Source organism: Maniola jurtina, chromosome 20 (assembly GCF_905333055.1).
Source record: "Maniola jurtina chromosome 20, ilManJurt1.1, whole genome shotgun sequence".
Classification (NCBI taxonomy): domain Eukaryota; kingdom Metazoa; phylum Arthropoda; class Insecta; order Lepidoptera; family Nymphalidae; genus Maniola; species Maniola jurtina.
Window position 1 is genome coordinate 7,477,172 of NC_060048.1, and position 13,840 is coordinate 7,491,011.

The 13,840-nt window shown below is 35.4% G+C and overlaps 1 protein-coding gene across 1 annotated transcript in view; it reads right to left on the reverse strand.

The window, feature by feature from the left end:
* The window catches only part of LOC123875696 (G-protein coupled receptor dmsr-1-like), a 31,177-nt gene extending 17,855 nt beyond the window's left edge, over nt 1-13,322 (reverse strand). The window contains exon 1 of the mRNA XM_045921683.1: nt 13,219-13,322. The gene's annotated coding sequence lies outside the window, so the exon portion shown is untranslated. The remainder of the gene's footprint in view (nt 1-13,218) is intronic.
* Nucleotides 13,323-13,840: the final 518 nt, after the last annotated feature.

Genomic DNA, 13,840 nt, shown 5'->3' on the forward strand with positions numbered 1-13,840 from the left:
GCTAAAAACGTTTTGTACGTTGCCCATCAAGGAACCAAATTAAAATTGAAAATAAACAGAACTTTTTATACCTAGATGTTAGGTATAAGTTATCCATTTTATGAGATAAGTTCAAAAGTATCGTCATTAAATTCATTAATTCTTAATAAAAATGAATAAGAAAGCGAACTTCGTAGACGATATAACTGTAAAAACCTAGCAGATATTTATTAATATTTATTTTATGCATCTAAGTACCTAAGTAATTTAAATCTGGCAGGAGAGTTCTCTCGGTAGAGACATTACCAGTAACCTCCAATTAGCTTTTCCTTCTGATGAGATACAATGCAATTAAAGTAAAAGCACTTAATTAAAGTTAATAGGTACGAGTAATTTGTACCTATATTGTAGACTTGCGCTTGTTCGCTACTTTGTACCTACGCGTGTTTCTAATATCTACTCTTTACTAAAATCTGGATAACTCGATACAACGTTTTCTTCCTTTCTGTAAAATTATTATCTGGTCAGCCAATTAGGAAAACAGACATCTTTGAGCTGAAAATACCAAAACACGGACAGATTTTTTATAAAAAATATACAATGCGGGCTTCTTCTACCACTTATTCTTCTACCATTACTGGTAGGGCGATTACTGGCTACGATTGAAGCCTCTGAACCAGAATTGACTTGAGACAATTTAGAATTAACAAATGTCTTAATCGCTCCTGCCAGGAATTGAACCCTGACCCCATTTGTAAGACCACTGCAGTGCTCACCAGTGTTTGGTGCAGTGGTGAGCGATGTGGTCTTCTAAGAGGTAGCTCCCGGCGTCAATTCCGTCTTTGGTCTGGTCTGGTGGGAGGCTTCAGCCGTGGCTAGCTGTCACCTTACAGACAAAGCCATGCCGCCAAGCGGTTTGCTGTGTAGAAACCAGTAGGGGGTAAGTATGGGTTTAATAAAAACTTCCATACCCCTTCCAAGTTAGCCCGCTTCCATCTTAGACTGCATCCTCAGGTGAGATCGCAGTTAAAGGCTAACTTATAATCGATTAAAAAAACCAGTGCGCTAGGAAAATTGCTAATATGGAATATATTATGTTTAATTACCATTCAAAAGAGTTAATAAATGATTTGTGATAAAAGTGTTTTTGAACCAGATTTTAAATGGAATAGGTCGACAAATAACTATGTGTGAACTCCAAACTGAACAAAATACTGCAGGGGAAACAGATGTTGCGAGTTATTTGTATGAACTGTATGAAAAGTTGGATAAAAATTCACAACAAATTACTGAGTAGCTATTTATAAAATGTAAAAACCATTTTTTTCTGAGAATTTAATTAATTTTTAACAAAATGGTGGTGTCTTAAATAGCTACAGATTCATCATCATCTTAGTCATTGCCGGCTCACTACAGAGCACGAGTCTCCTCTCAGAAAGAGAAGGGTTTGGCCATAGTCCACCACTAGCGCCAAAGGCGGATTGGCAGACTTTACACACCTTTGAAAGACCCCATGGAGAACTCTCAGGTATGCAGGTATCCTCACTTGGTATGCGAGTTCTGACAATGATAAGAAAGCTAGAGAAAGAACGACTTCTAATAAGTTTTAGGTAAAAAAATACCCGGCTGAGTATGTAGTGGGTTTCTTAGACCAGGGCGCGTTTGGAACCCGCGTAGCTTTCATTTTATAAGTTTGCGTGTAGAAATAACAATTATATCATACGAATTCAACAATAGATAAAAAATAAATAAAAAATTGTACAATGGTACCTATTATGAATAAATGGCTTAGACTTTGACTTGTGCATTGTGCAGTCTATAACTCCTGAAGATGGAGTATCTTGTCGGAGTGAAATGAACCTAGAATGAGTGTATTTTAAAAGAGTTTTGCGGTGTTGTGTGGTGTGGTATTGCTTGCTTGCTTTTCCTGCGTGTTGAGTGATGGAAGGGTGGGCGGTGTATAATGCATACTGCACGTTGTACCTACCATAGAGATTTGTCAGTTTTATCGGAGTGTAGCGAGTCAAGCTTGTTGTTTCTTGTGTACCATGGCCTTCTGCACAATAACACCTGTTTCCATCCAACCATGGCTTTGCTTTGAAATTCACTTTGCTCACATCAAGTCTGTGTTGGGGCTTAGGGTCTGTTTTCCGTTTCGATAGCGAGACACTGACGTAACTTTGACTGCCTCGGATTTAGCACCCATGCACAATGAGCTTTGTGTAGTTACGAGTATCAATGCACGCAATGTATGTTACAAACCATCTAGTAGGTATAGTAAACTAAGAACGGTTAATTTTAAAAGCGAATACATACTTACACAATTTTTTTTAAATTCCGTAGGAACTTTTGGATTTTCTGCGATAAATAGGAGCCTATACTTGCTTATATTACACCAGCCTACCACATAAAAAAAATCGACATGCATGCTATATTATCTGTACCTATTACCTGTGTAACTTTCGTCAAAGTAGACACTTTAAACAGACTGGCTGTGAAAAGGTAAACAGACAGACAGACGTACATACTTTCATATTTATAATATTAGTATGGGTATAATTATACGTAGGTACTTATGGATTTATAGAGGAGAATATTTTTGGCGTATTCTATCTAATAAAATCTATTTAATTAAAAATCCGGATCGCGCAAATAAAGTACTCTGTTCATTTAATGTCGAATACCCACACAAGGGCAAAAACCCCGAATAAAGACCAATTCCAATAAACCATAAATGTTTTCATTAATAGAATCCTCAAAAAATATTTGGAGCTTGGAATTTGCTAAATACATTTTAATGGTAGCGTACTTAATAATCTATTATATGTACACCTGCCTACATATTAATTAATTCAATATTAAATTACGGAGAGAACAGAACCAAACGAATCGTAAGCTACTGCTATGACGTACGGGTAAGTTTCCATGTCTACTGAGTGCAAATTTTCTTTTGTAAGTCAAAAGGTTTCATGCATAAGACATTCAAATTAGTAAGGTTCCTTTTACATATTTATGCTGCGGGCATCCATGCGAAGACAGAGCAAGTAAGCTAGTTTAACATAAGCTTGGTAACTTATTACAAGCTCATTATTATGCATGGGATGTTAGAAATTATTCAATGTTTTCCTTGAAACTTTCTTTTGTTTTTTCCTTTCCCAAATTTATAAATTGTATGTTTGAAGGCGGAAGGTAGTGCGGTCAACCACCTCAAAGAAAACCGATCCAGATCACACTGAGTTCCGTAACATCGAACAAGAAATAACACTTTAATTTTTTTTGACGTGACAACGTCTTATAATTCGATAGAGCCGGCTGCACGCACGAAAAAACATGACTCATGCGGCGTTACCTCGCTCTGAGGCGTTCCATGTAAGGCTTGAAGTGCAAGCGAGAGCGCGGAACGAGCGACAAAGAAGCACAATCGGCCTTTGTTGTCACGTTCAACTATCGTCAGTAAACCGACTTTACAGACAACCAATTTTTATGGTACTTTTTATTATTTGTTGTTATAGCGGCAATAGAAATACAAATTCTGTGAAAATTTCAATTCTCTACATACAAACGGACAGACAGACGGACGGACGGGCGGACGAATGGATGTATTGTATATACGTAATTTTATCTACTTAGTAATTCAGTTCGCACCGAACGCTCGCTCAGAGCGGTATTGTCTCGAGGGTGTGTATTTATTGCTCCGATAGTATTCGAAAGAGCGCGTTCGCGGCAGTGTCTGCGCGTGCGGAGTCGACGGCGTCGCTCGGGCGTATAAAGTTGAACAATGCTGGATCCGCCCTTGCCTGAGGACGAGAGTATGTCCGACGAATCTCGACACTCCAACATGAATAATAACGAAGAATCTAACTCAGGAGGGGCGAATAAAAGAGCGAGGGAGTCAGACTCTACGAATGGATGGACTTATGTTGGTAGACACGGCAAAAGAAGGGCCAGAACGTACACAGAGAAGAACACTGAAGAAGAAAATACAATAGAAGTGGGAATTTACTCTAAGGAGTCGATTCCAAAACAGTTTCAGTTGGCTAAATTGCTTCGTAGCGAAAATATTACTGACGTCACTAGAATTAGATACGTTAATCCATACAAAGTCCGTATCCAATTTAGTAATATAGAAAGCGCTGAAAAACTGGTTTCGTGTAATACCTTTTTAGAAAAAGGATGGAGAATACAAAAAACTTATGAAGTGGGGATATCATATGGGATAATTAGAAATGTAGAAATTGAGTTACCTGAAGAAGAAATTAAAGAAAACATACGCACAGAACACGAACTAGTGTCAGTGAAAAGACTCATGCGAAGAAATGATGACGAAACTGGATGGTTACCAAGCGAAACAATTCGCCTTGGATTCAAAGGTACGGCAGTGCCTCCATATGTATATGTTTGCGATATGAGAATCCAAATCGAAAAGTATGTTTTTTCAGTCACGCAATGTACCAAATGCTGGCGTTTTGGCCATAGCAAAAATAATTGCCCAAATAAAAAAATTGTATGCCCGAAATGTACAGGAAATCACGATAATTGCGAAACTACGAATTTCAAGTGCGTTAATTGCTCAGGCCCACATTGGTCACTGAATAAGTCATGTCCGATCTACAAAAAAGAGAAAAAAATACGTGAAATAATGTCACAGTTTAATGTTACTTACAAAAAAGCTTCAACAATGTATGCTCCGCCATCTCCGCCGAATCAAAAAGATTTTCCCAAATTTGCATCCTGTGATACTGACCTATCTCATGCCGAATCTATGGAATCTCTACCTCGAAGAAGCTATGCCGAAGCTGCTAAAGAAAATTATAGTGATGAACCTAAACCTACAACTTCTCGTCGAGATGAATCCAACAAGAAGAAAAAGAGGAAAGGTAAAGAAAAGAAAGATAGGGAATTTGAAGAGGATGATTTTTGGAACAGAAGAGGAGATACGAAAGACAATCTTGCACAAAGTGGAGATGAAGAGACAACTAAAAAGAAAGCCTCTTGTGCTGAACTACTTGAAAGAATTGCTGAAATATTATTTATGAAGTCATATTCTATAACGAAGAAGACTGTAGAAGTGTTAAAACTAATATGGGAATGGTTTTTAACTTTTGCTGAAGATAAATTTCCTAGCCTTGCTCTAATTAAACAGTTATTTAATAAATTTAATGGAAAGTAGTCTAAAAATAATTCAATGGAATGCTCAAAGTATCAAAAACAAATTAGTCGTATTTAAACAATTGTTAAATCAAGAGAAAATTCATATCGCAGTTGTATGTGAAACATGGTTAGATGTCGATACAAATTTAAATATTTATGGTTACGAATGTTTCCGACAAGATCGGTGGGATGGCTATGGGGGCATTGCAGTTTTTATTCATCGATCTGTTAAAGCAAAAACAGTTCCCATATTAAATACGAGTAATACAGGTATCGAGTTAATGCATGTTAAAATTTATAACTGTCCAGTTTTAAAAGATATAATTGCTGTATACTGCCCTCCTTCTATTAGAACAAGTCAGAGTGATTGGGAATTTGTGTTGTCTATTGTGGATAAAGATAGCTTAATTTTAGGTGATTTTAACGGCCATCACTCCAACTGGTCTAATAGGACGGATCTTCGAGGTACTCAAATATGTGATGCTTTATTTGAAAGCAACTTTGTCACATTAAACAATCTAGAGTCGACACGTGTTAAGCTCGTTAATGGTAGGTTACAAAAATCTGCTCCTGATTTATCGATTGCATCTCTAAATTTAGCTCTCAAATTAAATTGGAATGTGTGTAACGAGTCACTAGGCAGTGATCACCTAATTATTAAAATTGCAATAGACTTTAATCCATCATTTAAGCCCACTGTTAGAAGAAATTTTAGAAAAGCGGACTGGCCGAAATATAGGGATTATCTGGATAATATTTTTTCTCACTTTATCCTACCCCTCGACCCCCAAGAAGCATATGATCTTTTTATTAATCATTTGATTGAAGCAGCAGATAAATACATACCTATTATTAAAATTAATGAGAACCCTGCTAAAAAATTTACCCCTAGGCATTATTGGAATGCAAACTTATCAAAAATAATTGCTGAACGTCGGTTGGCGCTTTCAAAATTTCGAAAAAACCCTACCCCAGCTAATTTAGATATACTTCAAAACAAGATTAAGGAATCCCAAAGATTAATACGAAGGGCGGAATCATTGTCTTGGCAGAAAGATTGTTCGTCGCTTGATGAGGTTTCAACCGCTAAAGAAATGTGGGATCGCATGCGCTGGTTTAAAGGTCACAGAGTTTCGAGGCCCTATATTGATAACGAAAATGCTAATTCTTTTTTAAAATCTTTTACCCCCGACTATGTTTCCCTACCAGCCCCTATTTTTAATATTAACAACCCACAGTTAGAATGCCCTATATCCATATGTGAAGTGGAAAACTCAATCAAATCTAAAAACACAGCTCCTGGATGTGATAGTATATCGTACTCTATGATACGGAATTTACCCAAGAAGGGACTGCTTATTTTGTTGCAGCTATATAATTTGTTTTTTTCACTTAATGTAGTTCCATGGCAATGGAGGGATATAACAATAATTGCAATACCAAAACCAGGCAGAGATCCTAATTTAAGCTCATCTTTTAGACCAATCTCACTAATTTCCTGTTTGTGTAAAACATTTCATTCAATTATACATAAAAGGTTAGAGTGGTATTTTGAACATAATAATCTTTTCTCCGAGGCTACAGTAGGGTTTCGGAAAGCTAGATCATGTCACGATAGTTTAAGTCGATTGGTGTCTACCATACAGATGGCTTTCTCCCATAACCAAACAACTCTTGCCTGTTTTATCGATATAAATAATGCGTATAATAATGTCAATATAACAATGCTTTTGAAAACATTACACGATCATGGTGTTGGTGTGAAGATATGTGATTATTTATGGAATTTCCTTAACGAGCGACGACTTAAAATTCGTATTCATGACGATGAAATAAGCAGAACTGCTTGTTTAGGATTAGCACAGGGAGATCCCTTGTCTCCGCTATTGTTTAATGTGGCAACAATACAGATATGTCAACAGATTCAGTCCTTGCACAGTGTCAAGATATCGCAATTTGCTGATGATTATGTAATTTACTATTCAGATAAGAATCTCACTCGTGCTCAAAACGAAGTACAAATAGCACTAGAATTATTTAATAAGTTAATCAATAATTTAGGTCTTGACATTTCTCCAGTCAAAAGTAAAATTTGCTTATTCTCGAAAGGTAGAAGACAAAGTGCTATACACCTTGAGGTCGATAATTGTCAACTAGAACTTGTGGAAAATGTCAAGTACCTTGGGCTTTGGCTTGATCGCTCGCTACGTTGGAGTAAACATATAAAGGAGACTAACCAAAAAGTTTTACGATTTTTAAACATTTTCAAAATTTTAACAGGGTCTAGTTGGGGTGTCCACCCTACGCATTTACGACGTCTTTACATTTCTATTATTCGGAGCAGGTTAGACTACGGAAGTTTTTTGTACGATAACGCTGCGAAATGTCATCTAAAGAAGCTGGATATGGTACAAAATCGAGCCATGCGAATAATAGGAAACTTCATTAAAACGACACCCATACATGCTATGGAAAGCGAGCTGTTTCTACAACCGCTGTATATTCGCAGACGTTACTTAGCGGGCAAGTTTTGGTTTAAAGCTAAATCTTTTCATAGTAATAAGGTGATAGACCTGCTGAGTGAATTATCTCAATTATGTGAAACCCCAAGTAATTGGTTAAATAAACGTAAACCTCTATTAGTAATGATTCATCAAGAACTAAATTCTGTCCCCATATATAGAAGTAGACAACTAGAAATGTTTTCCCTGGAAACTTGGGTGAGCAACTTGAATGTTAATGACTTTGTTAGATGTGATATTCCCTCTATTAATAAACCTAAAAAAGAGTATACTGCACACCAATTAAAAACAGTAGTCGAGCAATTTCTTGCAAATTCTTATAACAGCTTTTACCCAATTTACACAGATGGATCAAAAGAATACGACGCATCTGGTGCTGCAGTTTATGATGAGCACACTAATAGCTACTCTAAATTTAAATACGATCAAAACCATTGTATAATGGTTATTGAACTATTGGCTATTTCAGAAGCGTTGTCATACATTGAATCAGTTGATGTCAGCAGGATTGTTATCCTTACCGATTCGAAAAGTGCCCTGCAGCATTTGGCTCGATGCACCTCGACTTATCGAGGCTCCCCGATTGCCTACAAAATTATAAAACAAATCTTGGATTTTAATTCAGGATCTAAGTCTGTTTATTTACAGTGGATTCCATCGCATGTTGACATTACCGGCAATGAAAAGGTGGACACCCTTGCTAAACAAGCCTGCCTCGATGGTGTGAACATGGCACTAGAACCTTTTTTTTCAGATCTTATTTGGCATGTAAGAGTGAGGTGTTATTCTCTCTGGAACGAGTATTTTGATGAGCGATCCAGGGAGAAGGGCATCTGGTACAGGACGATGCAGTCCCAACCATGGAGGTTTTGTTGGTTTGATAAATACAAAACCAGTCGATCAGACCTAATTACAGCTTTTAGGCTTCGCTCCGGACACATTCCTACTAATAAATTTGCCTTTCTCATGAAAAAGTCAGATTCTTCCAATTGCTCCACGTGTGGAGTAATTGAAGATATTTACCATGTGTTGTTGGAGTGTGTTCGGAATGAATCGTTTAGGTTAAGCTTATGTAATATTTTTGATTTAAATTTTAATATTTTTGATTGTGTTACGTTTCTTTCATTTCCTGCGTGTGATCAAGCTAAATTACTATATAAGTTAAGTAGAATATTTTTTAAGATTCGAAGTAAGTAAGTTAATGTAAGTGTGAAGTTGATTGTAAATAATAAAGCGACATAGTCACTTAGTGACTAAGCTTTTCAATAAAGAGTTAAAAAAAAAAAAAAAAAAAAATCTACTTAGTAATTAATTATGTATGTATCATGTAGGTAGTTTAGAAATTAAAGTAATAAAGCAGTCACTATCGAGCAGCTGGTCGTTTTACTACAGGATGGAAAGCGGAGGCTTAGGGCCATCTGCACGGACGAGACAATTGCAACGAGTCCGTCCTACTATCGTGTGTAACTCGCAACGAAACTTTTTGAGAGTAATTCATATTATCATTTTCCGGACGGATTTGTCTTATTTCAAGTCCCTATTCTATAATGGTCACCAAACAATGGTTGTTTTGAGTCCGCCATCTTTTATCGAGATTTGCCAAGATAGATTTAAAATCTTTATTTTTATTTACTAAGTACCTACATGATATGATAAAAAACTTTTGTCGACACATTTAAGAAAGATATTATACCTAAGAAATTTAAAAAAAATGTTTGTCTCAAACGCGCTATGGTGCCTCTAGCTAGCCGCCATATTGATACTTAAAGCTAATACCATGTCATTAATTATCCCGTCATATCGATCTACCCTTAATGGATTACCCATTCTGCTAAATGAAGCACTCGTATGAACAATGGTAACAACTGTTTCTGAATACTTACACTGTCATTATATTTTATGAGATAAGCTGTATTAATACTTGATTACATTATTACAGCTGTAATTTCAATTTCTACTCGCACGTGTATTCATTACGTGAATGATTTTGAGGCAACGGATGGAATTCTGAGAATAATAGCGCTTGTTTAGTTTACAAGCCTATTATGGGTATGGAATATTGTTTCAGTTATCTATTATATCTAAATGTACACGTTTTGTACCTTATGGTTTCGCTATCGAAATCGTACAAATGAAGCGAAAAAGAGATATTTATACTGAATATTTATTTTTGCTTCGCTTCACTCCTTTAGGTATAACGATAAAGAGTGAAGCGAAGTATAAATAAAACTCTTTTGATAGAATCCAGTCAATAAGTGTATGATGTAGTAGCTGTATACTAATTTTAGGGTTCCGTACCTCAAAAGAAAAAAGGAACACTTATAAGATCACTTCGCCTATGTCTGTCAGTCTGGAAATTAAAACCAATGGGGAACTTCCCGTTGGGGAATCAAAATCTATGGGGTAGGTACTTCCCGTAGACCTAGAACCATGAAAGGCAGGCAGCAATGTCTTATAGCACTAGTAAAGGGAAAAATTCGACATCCTTGAATTTGTGGATACATCGACAAAAAGCTTGAAAAGTGTTATTTCTTGTACGATGGTATGGGACCCTTCGTGTGTGAGTCCGACTCGCAAACCCGTTTTTTTTTAAATATAAAAATAATACACTTAAGGGCTCAGGGGTTTTAAACCGTGATAGCCTAGTGGTTAAGATCCTATTTGGATGATCGGGGGTACGATCCTGAGTAGGTACGGACTACGCACCCCTAACTTCTAACTTGCAGTAAATGTGAAGAAAAACATCGTGAGGAAACTTACAAGCCTGAGAGTTGGACAGCATGGCATGACTGTGGCCAACCCTGACTTATTCTGAGAAAAGACCCGTGCTCAGAACCAGCACTGGGTTGAAGATGATAATGATGATAAATATTAGGTAGGTATTTTTTAGACATGAGTAAAAATATTGTAATCGTCGTTCAACTCAACTAAGCATGAAGTTACTTGAACTGGACTAATAAGTTTTAAAAATACGTTATTGTAGATAAAATTAGCTGTAAACTAAATTATACAAAGTTATTTTATACCTACAGCCATTTTAGACACTAATCAGGATTTGAAAATTTAAAAAAAAATGGTGTTTTTTTCGTAGTGTGTGCCATAAAAATAAAAGAGCTTATTTTATCCTTATGTGAGTTTATTTCTAATTTATAGAAAGACTACAATTTCATTTACTTGCATAGATTATTACCTTTATATTCTAAAACCATAAACTTTGATCCTCGATCCTCAATTACTCAAAACTGCATATTATTTTGAAAGGCTAAAGTTCTATTGTCTATATTACTTATCTTAGTTGGTAAACTATCAAAAGTCTTGTTGGAATTCTAGGGTCTCTATCTATACCAGACACGGGACACCTCTATCAATAAATTAATTTCTTTTTAAAACGGTAAGTTAATTGAATAATCCGATATTTAAGAATTCTCGAGGGACGAATGACGCGTAACGAGATTTTTTCAATACTCTTTAAGAGGGGTCTCTCCGTCACTCGCTCCATACAAACGTAGTTCGTCTCTCATTGGAATACTAACCAATCGTACTCAATGGAATTTTGTAGAAACGTTCCGGGAATTAATATCTATGCCTGTGGTTTTCCAGATTTCCGTTAAAATATTTGGTTTCAAAGTTACGCGGTCTTAAAAATTCACATACAAATCTTTGAGCCCCTGTAATTTTAAAACTACATATTTTTAGAAAAATCTAAAACACCACAGGCACAGATATTAGTTTCTAGAATATGTCTGCAATGGACTTTGGTTGCTTAATATTCAAATGAAAACGGAACTACGATTGTATGGAGTAAGTGACGGAGAGAGCCCTGTTAAGAGAGGTTCTCGAGGGACGAATGACACGTAACGAGATTTTTTCATTACTCTTTAAAGTTTTGAGGGTCATTGAAAAGGTTTTCGATTTTTTGCTTTTAATACGTTTGAATAAGCGCACATTTTATCCGTCAAATAAGAAATGGGACGCGGATCCGTAAACATATTTTTATGAAAAATCTGTAAGTGAGTGTAATTATTTTGACGTAATTAGGTTATTTTTATTTTTATTTATTTGGGACAATAAACAATTACAAAGGTTGGTATAAAATTATATGTTCTCTGCTATGTGAAACTCCGTACTAGAAAACAGTATTTATTGGAAGCATTTAACACGCGTACTTACATTAAATTAAATCAAATTATCAAAAAAACCAAATACGTTTGTTGTTGTTTGTTTGTTTAGTGGTTTTTTTTGTGCCACCAAGTACAATTTACTTCATCAATGGAATGTATGTAGCTTGGAGAAAACGTAAAGGAAGTTGTTCAGTTTGTTCTTTATGAGCCTGTTTGAACTTTTCCAGAAGAGGAAATCCCCCTCTTTTTAGATTTTCAGATACGTTTATGTTATCTTATCTTAATATACGAAAAAAGAAAAAGGTGGGACGGATCGGACTGAGCATGCAGATAGCAATTATGACGTAGGTAGACATCCACTAAGAAAATGGGAGTACAAGTGTAAATTAAAAATTTATAACACCCTGACAAGTGAAGGTTACAGTAACTAGAAAAGAGCTGATAACTTTCAAATGGCTGAACCGATTTTCTTGGATTATAGCTAAGAACACTCTCGATCAAGCCACCTTTCAAACAAAAACAACTAAATTAAAATCGGTTCATTAGTTTAGGCGCTACGGTGCCAAAGACAGATACACAGATACACACGTCAAACTTATAACACCCCTCTTTTTGGGTCGGGGGTTAAAAATATTGCGTTTGTGTACTCGAGCTATATAAGCTAGTAAAATAGAGGTTATTACTCTATTTAGATAAAAATATATATTTAATAAAAAATGGTTAATTAATTTATAAATATATTCCTCATGTACACCTCATTAATAGAAATTCATGATTACCGTATTAGTATAATATGTAGCTTATTAAATATATCATAGTTAGGTACATTGGCATTGGTTTGATACAATCAACAAGTCCATCAATTAATTATCTAACTATTAATCTCCTCAAATGCCTATTACGGTGCATTGTTTAATAATTCGCATTTCCTATAGCTTAGAGGCATGCCTACCTAATTAACTTACTCACTTACTATATGTGAGTAGATTAATTGGCAAGCTAAGATAATAGAGCTAAATACTTGAAATTCACGTTCTGTATTTAGTTAGGTTTATACCTACTTCGGCTTTCAACGTAAGTAGGTTCCTACGGTACATAAACATAAATATAAACCGAAAAGTTTAAATTAAATAGAATTTAAGTTTTAATTTTTTATTTAATTGGACAATCAACAGGTTTTTAACAACAAGGACAATTTAGACTTAAGTTCAATTTATAGAATTGTCAATTATTATTATACCTAATTCTGTACATTAAATAAATTTCCACATAATTTTTATATACTTTTTATTTTAAGTCACTTTAGCTGCACGTTAAAATTAATCCAAGTTATGACAAAGTTAGCAAAACCAAAACAAAACAACCACACTGCTACGCTAATAACTAAGATATACCTAGCTATTTGTGTAACTCTTCTCAATAATTGTGTCACTCTAGATACTTACATCGTTCTCTCAGTCACATTACAGTCTCCACGTGTCACAAAACAAGATTTACACAGTAAATTAGTAGGTAAGTGGCTGAAGCCAGCGTGCGAGTCGCGTGGCTGTGATCAACTGATGCCGCATCCCGGCCACTTCACATTGTGTACATTGTACGAGATCGCGGGATACCACTGTGCCTGTAAAAACGCACATCGAATTTCTTTTTAACGATGTTTACTCTTCTACCCCGTATTTAAGCTTGGTATCAATGTTTACAGTTCGGAATTCGGTCATAAATAAAAAGGTTTAATGCATTACGATATTTTTTTTTTCAGTGTGGGAGTTAAAACTGATAACATAACTGTTTTTTTACTAAATTTCACATGAGTATATACTGTAGTTACGTACTAAATTTCACATGAAATTTAGTACATAACTGTTTTTTTACTAAATTTCACATGAAATTTAGTTAAAACACAGTTATGTTATAAGTTAGTAGTGTAAAGTAGTTTAGTTTAGTGTCCGAAACAAGTTCGGACACTATAATGTACCTACCTAACAACTTATTCCTATCTCGTATGTCAGTTTGGTTTCAGTGTTCAAAGTTCGGAATTGGGTCAGAAACTTAACAGGTTCTATGAAA